This window comes from Mixophyes fleayi, chromosome 12, assembly GCF_038048845.1.
Source record: "Mixophyes fleayi isolate aMixFle1 chromosome 12, aMixFle1.hap1, whole genome shotgun sequence".
Lineage (NCBI taxonomy): Eukaryota > Metazoa > Chordata > Amphibia > Anura > Limnodynastidae > Mixophyes > Mixophyes fleayi.
This window is the reverse complement of record NC_134413.1, coordinates 68,468,404-68,493,444: the sequence shown is the minus strand read 5'-3', so window position 1 is coordinate 68,493,444 and position 25,041 is coordinate 68,468,404. Positions and strand designations below refer to the sequence as shown.

Genomic DNA, 25,041 nt, shown 5'->3' with positions numbered 1-25,041 from the left:
TCGGTAAAAGGACATGTTTGAACATGAATATTGTGGTTTTGTGGTCTATCTTTATTAGAGTCTGTCAGTAAATATCTTGTAGAGTTTTACTGACTGGAGATAAATTGATCACCTACTATCAGCTATTATAAGTAACGCAGCAATCCTATATAGAATATTTTATTTTTATTTTCATTAAATTGCAAGTTAAGTACCTTATAAGCATGCATCAATTTCCCTTAGCTGTCCTGCTACAAATCATTTTCTCCTTTTCAAAATCTCTCTGGAGGGCACAAAGTATGGTTGCCGGTCACACCAACACAGGCTCACAGCTCTCAACATTTCATGTGAAGGCAGAGGGATGGGGAGGATGTTTACAGAACACAGAGAAGGCAGAGCTCAGAAGAGCATTCCAAAGACTCACTGCATTATGTGTCATGCGACTGTGGTTACCATGGTAGCCACATTGCTAGACACTGTGCAGAAATATAAATCATTAATATTATAATCATTAGTAGAAGTCTGAAGAAACAAACCAAGGAAAACTGGTAAATTCTTCTTAAAGTCTGCCATAGTGTTTTATGTAATTTTTTTCATGGATTGCTGCCTTAATTTTTTTATAGTGTGAAATATTTATTAAAAAAGTAAGCCTATTATAAGTGGAAAATACCTAGTTTAATGTTAAACTGTGTAATATTTTTTAAAGACTTAATTTTGATTTTCACAAACAGCAAAGCAATTGAACACATAGTAAAAGGCACAATCAGGACAACAAATTGTACAAAATCAATATAGCACGCAAGAGCTACCTAGAAGTCTAGGTGACCTGAATACCTGTCTATTTACAATGTAGATGTATGATTTAAGTATAAGGTAAGGATGAAAAAAGGGGAATGTCAAAGGAAACTGAGGCTGACCCTAAGACCCATGGCAGTCCTAGGGTAGAGCAGCATATCATAAAGAAACCCATCAAACATCAACAAATAAATGTAATAACAAATATGCAAAGACTACCAAAGGAGATCTGAAAGTCTGCTAGTGGGGTTTTTGGGAGGATGAATTGTTATAGTAGTACCATAGGCTCCAGTTTTGAACACATTTATTGGATTTACAGATCAGATGACCAGATATTTTCTCCATGGTTGCAAGGTGCCATATTTGTTACGTACATCCTGTACAGAGGGGGAAAGGTCCAATTTTTTCCACTGACTTTCGATAAGGCATTGAGAAACTGGACTGATAATTTGTCAGAGGTTTTATATAGGTCCTCAATCAATAGGCTCAAAGAAAGGGTGAAGGCTATTTAGAGATGAGTGCTAAAGTCATACTTGCCAACTTTTAAGATTTCACCACGCCCCCCTCCTACCCTTAAGTCATGTGACAAGGGGTAGGAGGGGGCATGGTGACATCGTCGTGTCACCATAGCTCCGCCACTATGAAATGCCGAAATTCACAACATCGAATAGCAGTAGCAGGGCTTAACGACACGATTAAGCCCCGCCCCTTCATTCAATGCTGTAAATTTCAGCGAATGCGGGAGCTTTGCCTACTCTTCTGGGAGTCCGGGAGGACTCCCCGAAATTCGTGAGCCTCCCGAGAATTCCGGGAGAGTAGGCAAGTATGGTTAAAGTCAATTTGGAGAGAAGGGCAACTGTTAGAAATACACTGGCAGGAAGAATGAGGTTGTGTTGCGATAAATGATGGTTTATCGAAAATTAGCAGCAGACGGGGAATAGCGACTTAGTCACAGTACTGAACTGGCAATAAGGATATGCAGGATAACATGGAGACAGACAGTGTAGCAGAGAATCTCTAGTGGTAGACTAGTCCAGTGTTGGCTAACCTGTGACACTCCAGGTGTTGTCAAACTACAAGTCCCACCATGCTTTGTCAATATATAGCAGCGTATTGCTGGAAGGGTATGCTGGGACTTGTAGTTTCACAACACCTGTAGTGTCACAGGTTAGCCAACACTGGACTAGTCACTGGTAATGAAGAAGTATCTCTGACACTGATTCGCAGTAGCAGTCTGTGGTTTAAATGATACTCATTGAGGCAGGGAACACCGCCCAAAAAGCACAAAGAGTTGAGCACACAGAAAGAGCAGCGGCTTTACTGAGACAGGCCTTGGGGTTAAATGTATCAAGCTGTGGGTTTGAAAAAGTGGAGATGTTGCCTATAGCAACCAATCAGATTCTAGCTGTCATTTTGTAGAATGCACTACATAAATGATAAGTAGAATCTGATTGGTTGCTATAGGCAACATCTCCACTTTTTCAAACCCACAGCTTGATACATTTACCCTCTGGAGTCCCTCAGTGTGGATGGAAGATTTGATGAACTGAGGGTAAGTTTTCTAGTACGTAACTGTAGTAGAGCTACCTACAAGTAGCGTGCTGCAGATGGAGGAGGTGTTTACAAAGCAAGTCGAGTAATCTGTGCCAGAAAATCACTGTAATAAGAAGCCACAGTCAGGAACCAATACCCACAGAGATGCAGAGCCAGGAATCAGGAGCAAGAGGTCACCGTAATGTATAGCCAGGGGTCAATAGCCAGAGATAAGGAGCCAGAGGTCACCATAATGCAGGACTAGGAATCAGGAGCCAGGGGTAAGGGGTCAGGGGTCATGGGTCAGGAAGATAAAGGGACAAGAAACTAGTATGAAACCGCTATCACCGGCAATATGAAGCTGACCAGGTGAGGATCTTCCTCCAAGAGTCCCCTAGTAGATTTAGGGAGAGGACGTATCGCCAACAGTAGCTGATCCGCTGGTCGCCCACAGATGTCAAGAAAGTGACCAAGACTAATCAGAACACTGTGGCAGTAGCATATGAATGTTTCAAGCGGGAAAATAATGAAATCCATCGCATGCAAGTTCTAATAGTAGCTATGTTGTCCCAGAAATTAGCTATTGTAGGGCAGGTCCTCCAGATATGATAGAGGGAGCCTAGTTCACCACAACCACTCCAACATTGAAGGGAAGCCATACCAAAGATCCTCTGAAGTCTAGTTAGTACTAGGTACCTACTAAAGTACATTTTAAAGTCTTCTTTAATGTGAGTCGAGATGGAGGACTTTGACACCCTTTCCCTAATTGTCATCGAAAAATCCTCATCTGGAGTTCTGCTCAAATCCGCTTCCCAATTGATTTCATGTTTGGGAGTGGGGGGCTGTTTTGCATTCACTAGCAAACTATAGAGAGATGAGATCATATCTTTTGATAGGGGGCTGCGGTAACAAAGAAACTCAATGTCTTGTTTACCAGAGGGAGGATGAGGATTGTAACTGTATGCCAGTAGTTGGTGCTACGGAACTAAGAGGCGTGGAGTCTAACACTCCCCGGGTGTTTACCAGGGACCGCCGCAAGGAAATATGAACTTTGCCACCTGGGGCGTGCAGGACGCGGCCATCAAAGACAGTCACTGGTGAAACAGATAGGTGAAGGTAGCGAGGTCAGACAGTCCGAGGTCAATAACCAGATGGGAACGTGATACTAAAGCAGAATCTGAAGGGAAGTCAGGGAAGCCAATGGTCAAAATCTAACCGGGTATGCGGACAGAAACAGCCAGGACCTAATACTGTGTCACCCTAATGGTGCCAGTGTCCTCCTTATATAGGGTCCTTAATTGATGACTCAGCGATCAGTGATGTCACCTTTCAAATCTGCTAGTGGCTGAAGCTGGCGCCTTCGCAGGTCGCTCCAGGAGCACTACAGTTGTTCAATGGAGCGTCTGCTTCCCACCCTCCTCCTAAACTCACCTCTTGCAGCCCTGTAGGCTGCATTTTTCTGCTTGTTGCTAATGTAACCAGCAGTGGTACCAAGGCAGTGGTCCATTACCCTGGAAAGGGCCCTGAGCTAAATACAGGTGAAACCAGCTGCTCTTATGTTTGTAAGTGAATGAGACTTTTCAACATTCTCCTCACTGATTGGCTCTCAGTCCATATGTGGGTGTAGGCACGTAAGACAGGGATCCCTCCTATACCATATATAAATGGCTGATTTCCTCTCACCTGTCATTGGAGGATTGGATGACCACCTGGGCAGTCAACACAACCAATGGCATTAGACAATACCTCTGCAGACACTATATAAAGCTGGAGGAGCAATCATAATGCTGCACCATTTTGTGATCCAAGCTGAATCTTGCTCTAACTATTTTACCTGGTATTTTGGCTATTTGTAGCGGTATTTACTGCACATGTGAGATGTCTGCTGAGGAAGATACAGCTGGCCAAAGCGAATCTACCTCCACCAAGCAGAGGTAGCTGAATTTCGCCGAACGCGAGGTGAAAAGCCTAGGGCAGCTAGCGGTAGATAGGCTGCACCCTGCCAACAAGCAGCTACCCGCACCGGCAAGCACTGCATTTGGGAGGACATCACAGAGCAGGTCAATGCCATCGCTCCTATTCAGAGGTCTGTGACTGAGGTCAAAAACCGGTAAGCAAACCACTTTTTTTATATTTCAGTATATTGTGCTCTGCATACGTTTCTAAACTTTGCACCTTCTACATTTCTAAACTGTCCACCTTCTACATTTCTAAACTGGCCACTTTCTACATTTCTAAACTGTCCACCTTCTACATTTCTAAACTTTGCACCTTCTACATTTCTAAACTGTCCACCTTCTACATTTCTAAACTGGCCACTTTCTACATTTCTAAACTGTCCACCTTCTACATTTCTAAACTGTCCACCTTCTACATTTCTAAACTGTCCACCTTCTACATTTCTAAACTGTCCACCTTCTACATTTCTAAACTGTCCACCTTCTACATTTCTAAACTGTTCACCTTCTACATTTCTAAACTGTCCACCTTCTACATTTCTAAACTGTCCACCTTCTACATTTCGAAACTGTCCACCTTCTACATTTCGAAACTGTCCACCTTCTACATTTCGAAACTGTCCACCTTCTACATTTCGAAACTGTCCACCTTCTACATTTCTAAACTGTCCACCTTCTACATTTCTAAACTGTCCACCTTCTACATTTCTAAACTGTCCACCTTCTACATTTCTAAACTGGCCACATTCAACATTTCTAAATGGCCACTTTCTACATTTCTAAAATTGCCAACTTATTTCAATATTTTCAAACACATAAATGTTATGCAAGGTAGGGGAATGCCAAAACCCAAAACTTTTATAAATATAGCATGTTTAATATTTCCCATCAAGCATTGCAAACTGTAACTTTCTTCACTTTGAACATGTCACACAGATGGCAAGACTTCAAGTGTTGCCTAAAGGACAAACTGAGAGACCACCACAGACATGCCAGAGGGACAGGCGGTGGTCCCATGGAATCCTTAGACCTCATTCCCCTGGAGAGCTCACGGCATTGGCCTGCATAGATGACCAATCGGTGCAGGACATGCGTCGCATCGATACAGACGAGAGCCCCCCACAGCCGCACAACAATCCCCTCCAGGTAAATTTTATATCAGAATGCACACATTAAAGATTCACATGTCTGTAATATATGACTAAAAAATCCTAAACACCCCCACCCACCTACAATGTAATATGCCCGCCAGTTTATCCTCCTTACCATCAGCCACCAGTTTACCCTTATTAAGATCAGACACCTGTTTACCCTCCTACCCCAGAGACAGCTGCTGCCCCTCCTGCCCCAGTGACATCTTCTGCCCCTCCTGCCACATTGCCATCTGCTGCCCATCCTGCTGCTGTGGGACCTGTTGCCCCTCCATCTCCTGTGGGACCTGTTGCCCCTCCTGAACTGTGGGACCTGTTGCCCCTCCATCTCCTGTGGGACCTGTTGCCTCTCCTGCCCCTGTGGAACCTGTATCTCCTCCTTTCCCTGTAGAACATGCTCCCCTCCATCTCCTGTGGGACCTGTTGCCTCTCCTTCCCCTGTGGAACCTGTATCTCCTCCTTTCCCTGTAGAACATGCTCCCCTCCATCTCCTGTGGGACCTGTTGCCTCTCCTTCCCCTGTGGAACCTGTATCTCCTCCTTTCCCTGTAGAACATGCTCCCCTCCATCTCCTGTGGGACCTGTTGCCCCTCCTGAACTGTGGGACCTGTTGCCCCTCCATCTCCTGTGGGACCTGTTGCCCCTGCTGCTCCTGTGGGCGTTGTCTCTACATCCCCTGTGGCACCTGTTGCCTCTCCTGCCCCTGTGGGACCTGTTGCCCCTCCATCTCCTGTAGCACCTGTTGTCCCTACATCCCCTGTAGGACCTGCTGCCTCTCCTGCCCCTGTGGAACCAGTAGCCCCTCTTTTCCCTGTAAGACCTGTTGGCCCTCCTTTCCCTGTAGGACATAATGCCCCTCCAACCTCAGCGCCACCTGCTACTGGGGTGACCCAGGGCAGCTCCGATAAGGTAGCACTGGGTATAGTGGACCAGGGGCCAAGTGAGGGCGAAAAACGAAATGATTTTTGTGTTTTTAACTTGTGTTTTTTGTGTGCCACTAATTTGCTTTATTTAAAAACTAAAAAGCACTGTTTTGAAACAAAAAATTGTTGTTTTGTACATTTATTGTAATAATTGCATTTTAAGTTAACCCAGAAAGTACTTACATAAAAAGTAACTTGAGATCACATATGCCTTAAATAACCTTGTGAATCTGCAGAGCTAGGATCCACGTCCCCTTCCTCCTGGCCAGTGACCTTGAACTCTACACATTATAGACAAAACATAATTCCAGCTAACAAAGCTTGGTCTAAACATACTGTATCTACCAAGCTTTTCATTTTTTGTATTACCCCCCCAAAAAATGTCTGCATCTATATGTAAAGTGCATTACACAGACAGCAGTTTTAACATTTTAAAACAGAAATCTGTATTGCACAATGTATGCAACTATGTCTACACTGAAGATGTGCACAGAACCCCTTGTTTTGGTTTTTGTTCTAAAATGATCTTTGTGTTTTGGTTTTGGTTTTGGTCTTAGTTTTGGCCAAAAATCCTCCTGTGTTTTGGTTTTGCATCTGGATTTATTTACCAATTGTGAAAAATAGGTTATGATAAAATTAGATTTTGAGTTGTATTTTGTTCCTATATAACTATTTAGAGCATAGTCATTTGCAGTCTATTTTCTAATGTTATCTGTCACCACTGTCAAAATTTTCACCAATTTGGGCCAAAAGCTGCAGCGAGCTGGCTGGCTAAAATTAGTGACAGAGGAGAGACACAAACACATGACATCTTAATAAAGGATACAGTGGCACAGCAGTGTGCATGGACACAGGGACTGCCACTTTTGTGGTCGAAGTGCTTGATTTGTTTGGGCTCCCGCAAAAGCGAACATTTTGGTTCTTGGTGTTTGAACTGGAGAATAGATAGGGATTTTAACAATTTAATAATGCACATTTGGTCACTGGTCATCTTCTTCAACTGTGACAATGTCATCACCCTCATTCTCACCCTCATCACAGATGTCTAGATCAAGTATATTTTCATTTTACAAAAGAAGATACACCAATTAGGTAACCGTTAGGCAGCATATGTGACACATTGGAGATGGACAGCAGCGGCAGTATCAGAGCTCATTAGCAGACAGCAGCGGCATAAGTAGACATTTTACACAAGATGTTAGACCAAGGAGATAATGTAAAATGATGTACGTTGGAATTGTCCTTGGGCCCTCCCACCTGGGTGTGATACATACTTGCCAACTTTTAGGCTCTCCCGTCCTGGAGTTCCCAGAGGAGAGATCCTGGGGTGTGTGGTCTCTCCTCAGGGGCGTGTCCATGCAGAACGTCCCACCCTCTGCTACTTTATCCCTTTATGTGTCTTACACACTTTTAAATCCCTGCATCTTTATCAAAACTAGGTTAATTCCAACAAAATGGTTCCAGCCTGGGGCAGGACGGTGGCTTCCCCTTTCCACTTGCACATATGCCCTCCACTAGTATTGTTTTCACATCAGCACATAAGTTATGACTGTCATTTATTCAGACATGTTGGGTACTAGTATGTCACAAGGCCTTGACAAAGTCCTTTGGCGAAATGCGTGATGACGTTTCTGACGTTGCTCTTATTTTAGTATTAGCCCCGTTATATACTAGTACCCACCAAATCTGAATAAGTGGCAGTCATAGCCCAAGTAGAAATGCGAGAATAATACTAATAGCAGGGAATGTGCTTTCAGCATAATAAGGGGCTATTTATTAAGTCTTAACCCAAACGGAAACAGCTGTTTCCACATGGCTAAGCACATTTTAGTATAGGGATTATGTATCAAACAGCTAACGAAGGAGAAATAAGAGATATAACTATCGCAGAATGCCGTAGTCGCCAGAATTCTCAATGGAGATTATAGTCTGGATCAGCTTTTCAGAGCTTGACCCCGACAGCTAACGCCATACTAAGATGACATTAGCATATATAACATTTGGGAGATCATCACAGGAGAGGGATCCTCTCCAGCATGCTTCAGGCTCCTCCCATTCCTCCTATGATTGGTTTCTGAGCGTGCAAGGCCTAATGCGCAGTGTTCAGAGCCTGCAAGTAAATTCATAGCAATCACTTACTATGTTTATGTGTTATTATCCCAAATAACATGCCATTATGTTTTTCATGTGTTTACTTTTGTATGATTTGAGACAATATCAATGCTCTACCTGACCATTGCATTTTTAGCATTTTTATGTTTTTCAACGGGGAAGCGATTGTCTCGAAAATTTGAGCCAATCTAGCAAAGTCGATGTCGTATTCGGAATCAGCACCACATCATTACCCCAAAACTACTCTATGATTGGCAATAAAATGAGTGTTGATTAGTGCAGCGGTTCCCAAAGTGTGCACTGTCACAGGAGTGCCGCGATCGCCCAAGTAATAAAAAGAAGAAGGGGGACAGAGAGACACGCTGAAGGGGGACAGAGACACGCTGAAGGGGGACAGAGAGACACGCTGAAGGGGGACAGAGACACGCTGAAGGGGGACAGAGACACGCTGAAGGGGCACAGAGACACGCTGAAGGGGGACAGGGAGACACGCTGAAGGGGAACAGAGAGACACGCTAAAGGGGCACAGAGAGACACGCTGAAGGGGGACAGAGACACGCTGAAGGGGCACAGAGACACGCTGAAGGGGAACAGAGACAGGCTGAAGGGGCACAGAGAGACACGCTGAAAGGGGACAGGGAGACACGCTGAAGGGGGACAGAGACACGCTGAAGGGGCACAGAGAGACACGCTGAAGGGGCACAGAGAGACACGCTAAAGGGGGACAGAGACACGCTGAAGGGGACAGAGACACGCTGAAGGGGAACAGAGAGACACGCTAAAGGGGGAAAGAGACACGCTAAAGGGGGACAGAGAGACACGCTGAAGGGGGACAGAGACACGCTGAAGGGGAACAGAGAGACACGCTAAAGGGGGACAGAGACACGCTAAAGGGGCACAGAGAGACATGCTGAAGGGGCACAGAGACACGCTGAAGGGGCACAGAGACACGCTGAAGGGGCACAGAGAAACACGCTGAAGGGGGACAGAGACACGCTGAAGGGGAACAGAGAGACACGCTAAAGGGGCACAGAGAGACACGCTGAAGGGGGACAGAGACACGCTGAAGGGGCACAGAGAGACACGCTGAAGGGGCACAGAGAGACACGCTAAAGGGGGACAGAGACACGCTGAAGGGGCACAGAGACACGCTGAAGGGGCACAGAGAGACACGCTGAAGGGGGACAGGGAGACACGCTGAAGGGGGACAGGGAGACACGCTGAAGGGGCACAGAGAGACACGCTGAAGGGGCACAGAGAGACACGCTAAAGGGGGACAGAGACACGCTGAAGGGGAACAGAGAGACACGCTGAAAGGGAACAGAGAGACACGCTAAAGGGGGACAGAGAGACACGCTAAAGGGGCACAGAGAGACATGCTGAAGGGGGACAGAGACACGCTGAAGGGGCACAGAGACACGCTGAAGGGGCACAGAGAGACACGCTGAAGGGGGACAGGGAGACACGCTGAAGGGGGACAGAGACACGCTGAAGGGGCACAGAGAGACACGCTGAAGGGGGACAGGGAGACACGCTGAAGGGGGACAGAGAGACGCTGAAGGGGCACAGAGAGACACGCTGAAAGGGGACAGAGACACGCTGAAAGGGGACAGAGAGACACTGAAGGGGGACAGAGAGACACGCCCAGTGTCGGACTGGGGCATGAAGGGCCCACCGGGGGACTGCAACACTAGGGGCCCACCAGAGGGGGTGTGGCCAGCCATCAAAGAGGCGAGACCAGACACTAGAGAGGGAGGGGTCAGCCCACGAAGGACAGCTTGCACTATAGTGTAGTATATAAAGAATGCAGTGTCTATATAAAGAGTACACAGTCTTGACCTGCCCCTTAGATTGGGCAGAACAGTCACCAAAAATTGGTATTGTCCCACTAGACCAGGCTTGGCTAACCTGTGGCACTCCAGGTGTTGTGAAACTACACCTGGAGTATATTGGCATGCTTTGCCAATATATAGCAGCCTATTGCTGGAAGGGTATGCTGGGACATGTAGTTTCACAACACTTGGAGTGCCACAGGTTAGCCAAGCATGCATTAGACTCAGAACATTTGACACTGTCCTACCTGTTCTTGTCACGTTTACCACCTGTGGCTGCTGGTTTCTTTAGTTGCGGCTTGTCTGGATCCTGGAATGTTGAGGGTCCTATTTGGAAAAAATAATGGGTACATTTAGAAAACTCCAACCATCACCGCTATTAAATCAACAGCACCCACATTTAATAAATAGGCCTCTCTCCAGCCCCAACATTAAAGTAATAGTACTCACATTTGATAAATAAACCTTTTACTCTCCCTCCAAACAGCCCCAGCAATAAATTAATAGCATTTACATTTAATACATCCATTTCCCACAACCATTCCTAGCATTAAATAATATTCACATTTAATAGATAGCCCTCCTCCCGACACTCAGCCCCACATTCAATTATAGACCCAAACCACCCCAGCATTAAATTAAAGGTCCCATCACCCCCCTCCCTATAGTGTGCTCTGTACAGCCCCCCTCCCTATAGTTTACCATAGGCAGCCCCCCCACTATAGTTTAGTATAGATAGGCAGCCCCCCTATGCCACATAGTAGTGCCCCCAAAACAATATTATGTCATACAGTAGTACCTGAAATTCACATATGCCATGTAATAGTGTCCCCAATTCATATTATGCCCACAATAGTGCCCCCCAATTCACATATGCCATGGAATAGTGCTCTCCATACACACATACACACATTTGTACATTTATTCTAATGCAATCTACATTATATTCATCATCATCATCAACATTTATTTATATAGCGCCAGCAAATTCCGTAGCGCTTTAGATTATATTGAATTTGGGTTTATATATTTTCATAATTTAAGGCTCTATATAAATACAGACGGCAGGGGCGCACGGAGGATTGTCGGGGGGGGGGGTTTCTCCCTGCCGACCCCAAAAAAAACAAAACGAAAAAAAACACGAGAGCGCAGCAGCTCCGTTTCGCCAGCGCTGTCCTAAACAGCAGCCACGGCGCTGTCTAAGAAGCGTCTGCGGCAGTGCTGTATACAATACAGCACCGCCGCGGACGCTTCTTTGACAGCGCCGCGGCTGCTGTATAGGAGAGTGGCCACTTTGTTAGCGCAGGGGGGGGTTTCTAGAGACTCAGAAACCCCCCCTGTGTGCGCCACTGGACGGTGAGAAAAGGAACAGCTACTTTAATAGAGCAACCTGCATGCAGCACATGCACACATCTGAATCTTTGTATAATCAAAATATCTGTATGTCATCATAATGTGTCAAATGTGTATCACTGTAAACCTACAGCATGGTCATACACAATGCTAAGGACAACGAAAATTAAAGGCAATTTTTTTTAAAAAATATCAAATGATCAATAGCTCTACCTGTCAATCTCATCAATAATATCAGCTCAGCACAAATATAAAACCACAAATAAAAGGAATTTTCTCTTTCAAAGTATGAGCCCTTTATAAGAATATGCTGCTTTCTCCAGGATCCCACCATCTAATTGGTCTAAAGCAAAAAAATACACATTCCATCTATCATTGATAGTTGAATTGGAGTGTTATTCAATCCACACTTTCAAATGCATGTACTTTTCATCCTTTACTGAAATGATTAGCGTTGTATAAGTAATTGTATTAACTGCAGCTTACATATTGTCTCCAGGCGTTTGTACGAGAGTTAAATTGCAATTGTACCTTACATACAAGTTTGTTTTTGTTCTATCCAGTTACTTAGCGCTGTGGGATTGTACATATTAAGTCCTGGAATTTGGTGAGAATTAAAAGATATAACCAATATCATCATCACCATTTATTTATATAGCGCCACTAGTTCCGCAGCGCTGTACAGAGAACTCATTCACATCAGTCCCTGCCCCATTGGAGCTTACAGTCTAAAGTCCCTAACACAGATACACACACACAGAGACAGTCACAGACAAACGCACAGACTAGAGCCAATTTGATAGCAGCCAATTAACCTACCAGTATGTTTTTTGGAGTGTGGGAGGAAACCGGAGCACCCGGAGGAAACCCACGCAAACACGGGGAGAACATACAAACTCCACACAGATAAGGCCATGGTCGGGAATTGAACTCATGACCCCAGTGCTGTGAGGCAGAAGTGCCAACCACTGAGCCACCATGCTGCCCTATCAATAATCACTTTTTTCTTTAGTTAGGACTGGAACTTTTTGTTCAAATTTTCTATTGTATGAAATATATACACTACACAGTAAGGGCACAATGACATCTCTGTAACTTACATGCATGAAAAATACAACACACTGATTTTTACAGTCACATTGATAGTCACATTGGGCCTGAGTCATTAAGGCAAGCAAAGGAGTAAATGTTCTCTGGGACAAACCATGTTACAATGTAAGGGGTGCAAATCAGTTTATTATTTTGTACATAAGTTAAATACTGGCTGTTTTTTCATCTAGCACACAAATACTTGCTAGCTTTATTATTACATTGAAATATAAAGTTGATCTAGGACATGTCCTACCCAAACTATAAATCTGCCTCACATTTTAAATTTACCTCCCCCTCCAATACAACATGGTTTTGCCCAGGTGCAAATGTTACTCCTTTTTTATGCTTTACTCTCCTTAATGACTCAGGCCCATTGACAGTATAACAAAGGCATCTACTACTTTTCTTAATCTATATATCACCAATGTATCTTGCTGTACAGATTTCCGTCTCTATCTAATGCAGCTGTTGAATATTACCATCTTCTTTCACTATTTAAATATCCCTGAATTCATAATAAATTTAATTTGGGCCATTTAAATCCACCTGCACTCAAACATCTAAAGCAAATAATCAGTTAATTTAAGATACATTAGCCTGTTTAGGAAGGAAAGGCAAATAATAGAGCATAATCCCTCCAGCGTTCAGTTATCGCTGATCCGAACACTAGAGGATTAAGTATTGTGTGCCAGACAAAATACTTGATATTCAATTGAGCCTCCCCACCCCAGGGGATACCTGGCCCTTTAACCCCACGGGTGCTAGCAGTGTCCGCACGACCTGCTTTTGCTATGCCTTGGATAACCCCGGAGCCCGAAGGGTTAAGCATCTGACGTATTTTGCATCAACTTTCATGGTACAAGATAAATGGGAACCAATAATATTAAATAAAAAAAAAAAATCTACTTACCCATATCTTCATTGCTGCAGCCTCTCTGCTCCTTAGTCCTTCAGCGGCGGCGGGATCATCACAGTCAGCTGACAGGGGAGGGGGCAGGTCACATGATCGTAGCTGCGATCACATGGGAAAGATGACTGGCTGTCACTGACAGCCAGTCATCTGCAGCAGCAGCGACGCCGGAGAGGGCAGCAGGGATGCCGAAGAAGACACCGAGCCCTAGGTGAGTTTAATGGGCTCCGCCCACTTTCAGAAGGGGGTGTGGCCGTAGGGCAGCGGGGCCTATCAGTGATTTTTCCGGTATCCCGGTGGGCCAGTCCGACGCTGGACACGCTGAAGGGGCACAGAGAGAGACGCCGAAGGAGGGGGGACAGAGAGAGACGCCGAAGGAGGGGGGACAGAGAGTGTGAGATGGCGAAGAGGGGGGCAGAGTAATATGGTGAAGGGGCACAGTGATATGATGAAAGGGCACAATGTGATGGTGAAGGGGCCTAAATACATCTTACGTTATTTTGACCCAACTACTTAAAAAACGGGATTACCCGGTAATTATTCTGGCTTAGGGGTGCCTTGGAAAGATTATGGTGACCCTAAGGGTGCCTCGAACTGAGAAAGTTTGGGAACCACTGGATTAGTGTAATATCATCATCATCAGCTATTTATATAGCGCCACTAATTCCGCAGCACTGTACAGAGAACTCACTCACATCAGTCCCTGCCCCATTGGAGCTTAATTGGGACAGACACACTAAGGACAATTTAATAGCAGACAATTAACCTACCAGTATGTTTTTGGAGTGTGGGAGGAAACCGGAGCACCCGGAGGAAACCCACACAAACACGGGGAGAACATACAAACTCCACACAGATAAGGCCATGGTCGGGAATCGAACGTATGACTCCAGTGCTGTGAGGCAGAAGTGCTAACCACTAGGCCACTAGAGAAAATAAAGAATGACATGACAATTTTTAGAGGGGTATTTTGACATAACCACATGACGAGTAAACCAAAATTGTTATAAAGGGATAGACGAAAAAACTGGTTTGAAGACATGTCATGGGCAATTTAATGAGACTAAATTATAACCAGGGGTCAAAGTGGGGGTGTATACGGTGGTATGCCATACTGCCATGCCTCCTACTGCTTTAAGTGCAAAACTATCAAATTCTAATCCTTAGTGTTAGAGCTGTACGAACATTAAAAACACTGAGTAAGTGATATTGGCACCCTAGACCCTCACTTACCTTAACAAGCTGGCATGCAGGCTATTGGCAGATCAAGCACCCTGTGCCAGCTCAGTGTTAAGTAGCACTGGGCTCCTCGTGGTACCCCTGGCTGGTGGGTACTAGGATATTTCAGTAAAAAGAGAGTGCACGCACTTGTAGTCCTACAAGTGCCATCATACACTCACAGTCTATGTAGAACTACACATGAAGTTGTATAGACCATGGGCTGCAACAAGTGTTGACCCCCTTAGTATAACAAATAATCAATCATGCCCCCTTAGTATTAATTGTGGATTCTTAGTATAACAAACAAATATATATTATTTATTGTATTAATGGAGCAATGCTATTTATTTATTCTACTAAGGGACGGATTTGTACCTTGGAATGGAGTCGGACAATTAGCCGGTGGGGGGGTCTACAATTTTTGACTGTCCCCAAAAGAGCCCTATTATGCTCTGTGTACTGTGGGTCATTTCCTCTTTGGACAACACATAGACTATTCTGAAACTCTCACGATTTCCAGTAAAACAAAAAAGAAACCAGCATTTAGTAGTTTTTGGTGCTTTTATAGGGAACACAGGGATAAATGTCACTGATTACATTGTGACCTTGTCTCCACTTGTAAAAAAAAAAAAAAACCGAGGCGTTATCTCGTTAGTCCCAGAAAATCTGCTTCACCAAACAAGCACTGGAGACCGCTTTTCTAGTCTGTGTTTGTTAACGTAATCTCTGGGTGTTTATTTTGCTGGGTGACCCCGTCCTTGCAGTTCTTTTTTTTAATGCTTTTATAAAATAAAGTCACCGTTCTGTTATCAATGGTATATATCATAAATTAAGTATTAATTTATACCTGACTGTTTTATTCATCATCATCATCAACATTTATTTATATAGCGCCAGCAGATTCCATAGCACTTTACAATTGGGAACAAACAGTAATAAAACAAAAGTGGATAATACAGACAGACAGAGAGGTAAGAGAAACCTGCTCGCAAGCTTACAACACACTTGCCAACTCTCCCGGAATGTCCGGGAGACTCCCGCATTTTGGGGGAGTCTCCCGGACTCCCGGAGGAGTATGGCAAAATCCTGCACTTACAGAAATAGGGCCACAGTACCGCGATTCTCTGGGAATCGCGGCATTTGGCCCCGCCCCCCACTGTAAAATGACGCGTTTGCGTCATTGCGTCGGGGGGGGGGCGGGCTTAAAAATTACGCAATTTCGGAGCCCCGCCCCCCGCACGCCCACCTCCTCCACTGAATCTCCCGGAAAGCAATGGGATAAAGACGGCAAGTATGGCTTACAATCTATGGGATTCAATCACTGTGTTTCTACAGGAGAAGGTAGGTGTCCCATTATCATCATCATCACCATCACCATTTATTTATATAGCGCCACTAATTCCGCAGCGCTGTACAGAGAACTCACTCACATCAGTCCCTGCCCCATTGGAGCTTACAGTCTAAATGGATACATAGATAAATGATGGATATTTTTTGGTGATTTTTGTCTGGTTTCCCCTACCTAATGGACATAGAATAACATGCTTTCTATGTCACCATTACCAAAACAATCTCATACATGTCCTGGAAAAAAGAAAAGAACAAGATTTTCGTGGATAGAATAAAAAATTGCAAAGTTGATGAAGTACAAAACCATGAAAATGATACTGGTCATAGAGGTGTCACCTCTGGTCTTGAAGGAGTTAAACATAACCCATTGGAGCGTACAGATGATATTATTACTGTTGAGGCGGTTGCAGGTTTTTTTTTCTCCTCAATTTCACTTTCCCTATAACAATGGATGCTTAAAAATTATTCCTAATTGACCGAGTGGAGAGTTGAGTTGAACTGAGTTGCCTATAGCTTAGTCATAGTTGCCTATTCTCCGTCTGGGAGACTCCTGAATTTCTAGGGGTCCTCCCGGACTCCCCTGAAAGCAGTGCAAGCTCCCCATATCTGCCCACTTCCCTATTGTAATGGGTGGGGGGGGGGTCGAAATTACGCGATTCACAGCGAATAACGTCATCCTGCCCACTGGTATAGGCCAAAAATGGCAGCATTTGGAAGCCGGGGGCGTGGGGTTTAATGACGGACTCTGCAGCTTGATCTCTCCTCCAGGATCTCCCGGGGGGGGGGGGGAGGTAGATCAAAGTTGGTGGCAAGAATCGGCTTAGGTCATAGGCAAACCGAGGGGGGGGGGGTTCCTAGTGCCTGGGAACCCCCCTCCAAGTCTGGGGCACTGTATAATTGAGGTGGCTGGACCCTGCTTCGCTTCACACGGCTCTGCTTGAAAAGGGAGAGCTGCGTACACCTAACAGTAGTGCACACAGCATTGCCCATGTATATTATGGGGATAGGAAGAATTGGAGAGCAGCCAAACACTGTCTAAAATTATAGCCACGCCCCCATGCATGTTGGTCACGCCCACTGTAAGCGTGGTGGGGAAATCCCCCCTCTACAAATCCTATGTTTGCCCCTGTAGGTATATGAGTGATTGAAGCAAGATGTATCATAATGTTTGTATGTCTGTCTGTCTGTGTGTGTTAGAGAAGTTAGACTGTAAGCTCCAATTATGGTGATGTCTGACATATACTAAGGAGTATTATGCTATAGTATGTTTTTATGAATACATAAACAGCACAGCTATGAGCCAAAAAGGAAATATTTTATATCAACATTGCTCCTCATCAAAACTAGCCCCGACTACACCAACATAACAGACAATTAGCTCTGTTACAATTAGAGCATTCATTCACCATTACGAGTGAGGGGCGATGGCTATTGAACAAGCTGTAACAATATTTGCTAAATAAATGTTATTATATTTATGCTAATGTAAGAAGAGTATTGAGTAATATCTAATACTAGTGTTATTGATGGGAAACAGTGTCATAAAGGGTTCCAATATAGATTCAATTGTGTTGCAAGGTTTGAATGTTATGATTCTCAGGTTAATTTAAGTATCAGTTTACCAATATTTAATTGTTGCAAGGTGTACCACATAATCTTGTTGGGAAACTGAAATGGTTATGTAATCTTTGCAGTATTATGATTAGTCCTGAAAATATGGAGAGTGTGGTAAGCTATTATTTAATCCTGAAGACTGGATATGGTTGCATACATTATATATATATATATATGTATCAATAAATGTAACAGTGACTGATCATAGTGCGTCTCATTCTTAGTATTATTATTATTATTATTATTAATATTTATTTATATTTATTAATAATATTATTTATTATACTTATTTATTATAAGGATTTTACATAATAATATGTATTATTAGGTGACTGCTGGCACAGGAGATGTTTCTTGAATGGGAGATATAATTTTTGAAATATATTACCTGAGTAAATAAGGAGAGAGTGGAGTATTACTTCATGAAATCAAATGAGACGATACAATGTGCTTTGGAATGATAATCGTTCATCGCTCCAGCGTACGCACTAATACGATATCGGGCTGAACGGTTGTTTATCGTGTGATTGGCCGATAATCGACTGAGAAGCCTGTAATGTGTACCCAGCCTTACTGAGGGTCATATCTGTCTTGCAGACTTGACCCTATCACAGAGGTAGAAAATAATTCACCTTTTACCACAATCTATCAATAATATATCACTTGGGCAGCTAAACTATGTTCGGCTGCCCCGGCTTTACTCAAAAAAAGTAAAGCGTTTTTTTTCAATGTTTTTTTTGTTATCATCGTCTTGAGGTGACCATAACAAAACAACACCCACATCTCCTTGTTTTGTGCCTCTTCAGTACTTTTCTTTGCTTTATGGTCTGTGGGCTCCAAAATGAGACTGAACTTGATTTTATTCTTTGCCCGAAGCAGACAATTCCTGCATCACATGACCTCCTCTGTATCACATGACCTCCTCTGTATCACATGACCACCTCTGTATCACATGACCTCCTTTGCATCACATGATCTGCACTTTCCGCACCATGCAGTGAAGTCACACCGCACTGGTAGAACACATGAGATCAGAGGGGATGGATATGCAGACCGTACTTTGTGATCTCTCTTGTGTCATTAAACCAAGGACATTCATTTTTGGGTGGGCCTGTCAAGTGGTGCGTTGCGATGTCGTGTCCACTTACACATGTTAAAAGACATTTTCTACCATGACCTTGTGGTGACCTTCTGTGTGGTGTCCCTCTGTGTGGAGACCTTATGTGTGGTGTCCTTCTGTGTACCGTCCTTCTGTGAGGTGTCCCTCTGTGTGGTGTCCCTCTGTGTGGAGACCTTCTGTGTGGTGTCCTTCTGTGTGGTGTACTTCTGTGTGCCGTCCTTCTGTGTGGTGACCTTCTGTGTCGTGTCCTTCTGTGTGGCGACCTTCTGTGTGCCGTCCTTCTATGTGGTGACCTATATGGTGACCTTCTGTGTCGTGTCCTTCTATGTGGTGTACTTCTGTGTGCCGTCCTTCTGTGTGGTGACCTTCTGTGTCGTGTCCTTCTGTGTGGTGACCTTTTGTGTGGCGACCTTCTGTGTGGTGTCCTTCTGTGTGGTGTACTTCTGTGTGCCGTCCTTCTGTGTGGTGACCTTCTGTGTCGTGTCCTTCTGTGTGGTGTCCCTCTGTGTGGAGACCTTATGTGTGGTGTCCTTATGTGTGGTGTACTTCTGTGTGCCGTCCTTCTGTGTGGTGACCTTCTGTGTGGTGTCCCTCTGTGTGGCGACCTTCTGTGTGCCGTCCTTCTATGTGGTGACCTTCTGTGTGCCGTCCTTCTATGTGGTGACCTTCTGTGTCGTGTCCTTCTGTGTGGTGACCTTCTGTGTGGTGTCCCTCTGTGTGGAGACCTTCTGTGTCGTGTCCTTCTGTGTGGTGTACTTCTGTGTGCCGTCCTTCTGTGTGGTGTCCTTCTGTGTGGTGTACTTCTGTGTGGTGTACTTCTGTGTGGTGTACTTCTGTGTGCCGTCCTTCTGTGTGGTGTCCTTCTGTGTGGTGTACTTCTGTGTGCCGTCCTTCTGTGTGGTGTCCTTCTGTGTGGTGTACTTCTGTGTCGTGTCCTTCTGTGTGGTGACCTTCTGTGTCGTGTCCTTCTGTGTGGTGACCTTTTGTGTGGCGACCTTCTGTGTCGTGTCCTTCTGTGTCGTGTACTTCTGTGTGCCGTCCTTCTGTGTGGTGTCCTTCTATGTGGTGTCCTTCTATGTGGTGTCCTTCTGTGTGGCGACCTTCTGTGTGCCGTCCTTCTGTGTGGTGACCTTCTGTGTCGTGTCCTTCTGTGTGGTGACCTTCTGTGTCGTGTCCTTCTGTGTGGTGACCTTTTGTGTGGCGACCTTCTGTGTGGTGTCCTTCTGTGTGGTGTACTTCTGTGTGCCGTCCTTCTGTGTGGTGACCTTCTGTGTCGTGTCCTTCTGTGTGGTGTCCCTCTGTGTGGAGACCTTATGTGTGGTGTCCTTATGTGTGGTGTACTTCTGTGTGCCGTCCTTCTGTGTGGTGACCTTCTGTGTGGTGTCCCTCTGTGTGGCGACCTTCTGTGTGCCGTCCTTCTATGTGGTGACCTTCTGTGTGCCGTCCTTCTATGTGGTGACCTTCTGTGTCGTGTCCTTCTGTGTGGTGACCTTCTGTGTGGTGTCCCTCTGTGTGGAGACCTTCTGTGTCGTGTCCTTCTGTGTGGTGTACTTCTGTGTGCCGTCCTTCTGTGTGGTGACCTTCTGTGTCGTGTCCTTCTGTGTGGTGACCTTTTGTGTGGCGACCTTCTGTGTCGTGTCCTTCTGTGTCGTGTACTTCTGTGTGCCGTCCTTCTGTGTGGTGTCCTTCTATGTGGTGTCCTTCTATGTGGTGTCCTTCTGTGTGGCGACCTTCTGTGTGCCGTCCTTCTGTGTGGTGACCTTCTGTGTCGTGTCCTTCTGTGTGGTGTCCCTCTGTGTGGAGACCTTATGTGTGGTGTCCTTCTGTGTGGTGTACTTCTGTGTGCCGTCCTTCTGTGTGGTGACCTTCTGTGTGGTGTCCCTCTGTGTGGCGACCTTCTGTGTGCCGTCCTTCTATGTGGTGACCTTCTGTGTGCCGTCCTTCTATGTGGTGACCTTCTGTGTCGTGTCCTTCTGTGTGGTGACCTTCTGTGTGGTGTCCCTCTGTGTGGAGACCTTCTGTGTCGTGTCCTTCTGTGTGGTGTACTTCTGTGTGCCGTCCTTCTGTGTGGTGACCTTCTGTGTCGTGTCCTTCTGTGTGGTGACCTTTTGTGTGGCGACCTTCTGTGTCGTGTCCTTCTGTGTCGTGTACTTCTGTGTGCCGTCCTTCTGTGTGGTGTCCTTCTATGTGGTGTCCTTCTATGTGGTGTCCTTCTGTGTGGCGACCTTCTGTGTGCCGTCCTTCTGTGTGGTGACCTTCTGTGTCGTGTCCTTCTGTGTGGTGACCTTCTGTGTCGTGTCCTTCTGTGTGGTGACCTTTTGTGTGGCGACCTTCTGTGTGGTGTCCTTCTGTGTGGTGTACTTCTGTGTGCCGTCCTTCTGTGTGGTGACCTTCTGTGTCGTGTCCTTCTGTGTGGTGTCCCTCTGTGTGGAGACCTTATGTGTGGTGTCCTTATGTGTGGTGTACTTCTGTGTGCCGTCCTTCTGTGTGGTGACCTTCTGTGTGGTGTCCCTCTGTGTGGCGACCTTCTGTGTGCCGTCCTTCTATGTGGTGACCTTCTGTGTGCCGTCCTTCTATGTGGTGACCTTCTGTGTCGTGTCCTTCTGTGTGGTGACCTTCTGTGTGGTGTCCCTCTGTGTGGAGACCTTCTGTGTCGTGTCCTTCTGTGTGGTGTACTTCTGTGTGCCGTCCTTCTGTGTGGTGACCTTCTGTGTCGTGTCCTTCTGTGTGGTGACCTTTTGTGTGGCGACCTTCTGTGTCGTGTCCTTCTGTGTCGTGTACTTCTGTGTGCCGTCCTTCTGTGTGGTGTCCTTCTATGTGGTGTCCTTCTATGTGGTGTCCTTCTGTGTGGCGACCTTCTGTGTGCCGTCCTTCTGTGTGGTGACCTTCTGTGTCGTGTCCTTCTGTGTGGTGTCCCTCTGTGTGGAGACCTTATGTGTGGTGTCCTTCTGTGTGGTGTACTTCTGTGTGCCGTCCTTCTGTGTGGTGACCTTCTGTGTCGTGTCCTTCTGTGTGGCGACCTTCTGTGTGGCGACCTTCTGTGTGGCGACCTTCTGTGTGACGACCTTCTGTGTGGATACCTTTTGTGTGGTGACCTTCTGTGTGGTGACCTTCTGTGTGGTGACCTTTTGATGGAACAGATCTAGGGGTGGCAGTATTGTCTCTTCACTACCCTCCCTAGTGCACAGTGGGAGTAACCGCTTGGGCATTTCTTCTACTCAGAATAAGAGTAAAGGACAATTGGTAGGGGTTTAAATGGTTTTGGTCAGAAAAGGTTTAAAGCAAGGAAAAAAAGTTAGTTTTCTGTCATCCTTTTGAACAACTATTATTTACTTTTAAATGTTATAGACATCTTGGAATGAATAACTTTTTTGTGTCAGAAAATCGATCTGAGGTAATAAAATTTTCATTTTGAAATAGATGGTGATGATGATGATGATGATTTTGACATCAACTTTGACTTGTATGAGCAGTGGACCATGAACCCAACATGAAAAATCTGCTCTGGTGTCGTAAAGAACATGAAGGCAAAATACAAGGACTCACAATTGCACAAGGTGGGGTAGACAAGAAAACAGGAGAAGAATTGGCCCTGTTCATGGGAACTTACAATCTAATGATTATGGCTCAAATGTCATATAACCTCATTTTGCATCCGTTTTCCTGGCATTAATACCGACAACAGCCGTTATCACCATCATAGACTAACCAATTCAAATGTGGCTAAATATGAAAGAGAAGTATCTTTCCTAGTACACTAATTTAATTTCTCAATTGCACGTACAGCATTCCTATCTTCAACAATAATCGTTCAATACTACGTGGCCACTAAGGGGTTAAGTTATGATGGGCCAAAAATCAGGAGTTTTATTTTACTGGCGTAAATTGGTGCTTTCCATTCTATACACAGAATATAGAACCGACACAGCTAAGGGAATAATTAGATAAAGGAAGTATTTAATGCATCGATGTGTTGTAATGGAAGTAATGGTTGTCTGGGAATGGCCACATTACCAAACTTTAATTCAAGGAAAGGGAAGTGATAGAAATATTATGTACTGTAAAGTCATACACAAGTCATACGCACAAAAGGGAAGTTTGACAGAAGACGAAAAATCTTCTACTAAGCACACAATGTCCATAGAAGCTGAATGGCAGGATTCAGACTGAAATACATACCATAAAAACTTGAAAGAGCAAACTGGGAAAGTGTGATATTTGCGAGCCCTGTGGCAGTTGGTGTTTCGTTTGACTGTTTTCTGTATGAATGTGGAATAGATTTTCTTCTTCCTCATTTTTTCAGCAGCTGATTAAAAACGGTGTCAAAGTGCCTGGGAGATTTTCTGAACCCCCACGCAGATTGTGTAATGAATGTCCCACACTGACAGTATCCATCGTTATCTTGTGCTCTTATTCCCCTCCATGTTGGCCAAATTAAGGTAATGGAGGCCACTGGGCTAAGGGGGCCTCCATTCCCCCCGTGAAAGCAAGCCCTTTTGAGGTCAGGAGGGGCGGAGTCTTTCAAACGCCATAAAGTGGCGCCGGGGGTTCTGGGCCGGCCATCCCCATTTGTTGGTTGGTAATGACCGGTATCTGTTCCTGCATCTGTCACCCCCTTTTTTTTTGTCAATAATTAAACTGTGACCTTAGTTTGCTAAAATTTAAAAACGTGTCGTTATTTCAGGTCATAAGATGAAGTAGATCTAAGGGAAAATGTTTTAGAAGGTGCAGGGTTGGTGTATCAGCCCTTGGCGTTTAGGGCTTCGCTGTGTTATAATACCATTTGTTTTATGTTAATTTGTGTCCAAACGTCTGCCAAGGTTCATGTTAATGCGGTAATGTACACAGTTCAGACACAAACAAATGTGCATCTGTGTATCGTGGTCTATAACAGAGAGCGCTGTGTAGAATTGTACGTACGTCTGTTTTTTAGCGTAAGATACACACGTCTATTTCCATTCCTTAATTGTCATTTCCATACGGATTGCAGGAGGAAATTTTTAAAGGGATAAACAGCAGATGCGGAGGTGCTGCTTTAATTTTGTTTTCTATATATAGGTAATGTGACAAGAATATCAATGCGTTGCTTCGACATTGTCAATAATGGATCGTAAGAAGGCAAGTATAATTATGAACTGCCAAGCCTTTTAAATATAGAGCAGCCATCAGAGGGCATAAAGTATTTTTAACTCTTTTCTATTCCAACTTTACAGAAAAGTATCCACGATGTAGATTTCCACATGATTACAAATTTATTTCTTTCCTCTTGTACTCACAGGTCTGACACGTTTCTCCACTCTCTTTACTAGTTTCCTCAGAGGAGGAAAAGTGTTTCATTAATTTATAGTAGATCTGTATTTTCGCTTCTTTTCTAGGTGACACAATCTGCCTCCTGCAGCTCTGTCTGCCAAGAACTATGCTAGACTTCTGCCTTTATTTTTATCTAGCCTGCAGTACCACTGTTCCACCAAAGGGGCCACTGTGGTACTTGGACTGCTCTCCTACTTGCTAGATATAGCTCGTTACTTCGGGATGCTTAGCACCTGTCCCAGCAGTCTTTGCCAATTCATCTGTCGCCATACGCTGCTTGACTTGCACTTACCGCTTTACCATTTATTGCACCCTGAAACCTGTATAACCGGTGTTTAATAGTGGTCTTTACATTGGGAATCCTGACACTAGGTAAAGTGTACCTTCTAACTAGGTTTCCCATATAAATCTATATAAATAAATAGCATAAAAATAGAGCTTTTTGGATACAAGAATAATAACAGACTTACAATAAAGTTAAAAACATGTCCCAAATTTGAAACAGGTGAAGAAACTGTATTTCCAATGAGGTGAAGAACTGAATCATTTGTAGATTAATCTCGGTTGCTTTCGTGTCAAAATGACGATTCGTCAGAAGTGGATTACGGGAATTGTGGAACTGTGCAGAGAGAAGTCATCAGGCTAACTGCACCCAGGTAACATATCTCGGCATAACACACCGAAACATGACTAACAAGTGTGCGGCATCTGAGAGACGACCCAGCGGTAATCCCACAACTCACCAATGAGAATCTGAAAATATAATTAAATCTAAATAGAAAATAAAAG

General features: G+C 44.7%; 1 long non-coding RNA gene across 1 annotated transcript; it reads left to right on the top strand.

Moving 5' to 3' along the window:
• Nucleotides 1–4,127: 4,127 nt before the first annotated feature.
• LOC142108264 (uncharacterized) lies at nt 4,128–23,551 on the top strand. Its single transcript, XR_012680134.1, has 3 exons — nt 4,128–4,417; nt 5,202–5,411; nt 22,363–23,551. It is a non-coding gene; the product is annotated as an uncharacterized LOC142108264 (long non-coding RNA).
• The last annotated feature ends 1,490 nt before the right edge of the window (nt 23,552–25,041 follow it).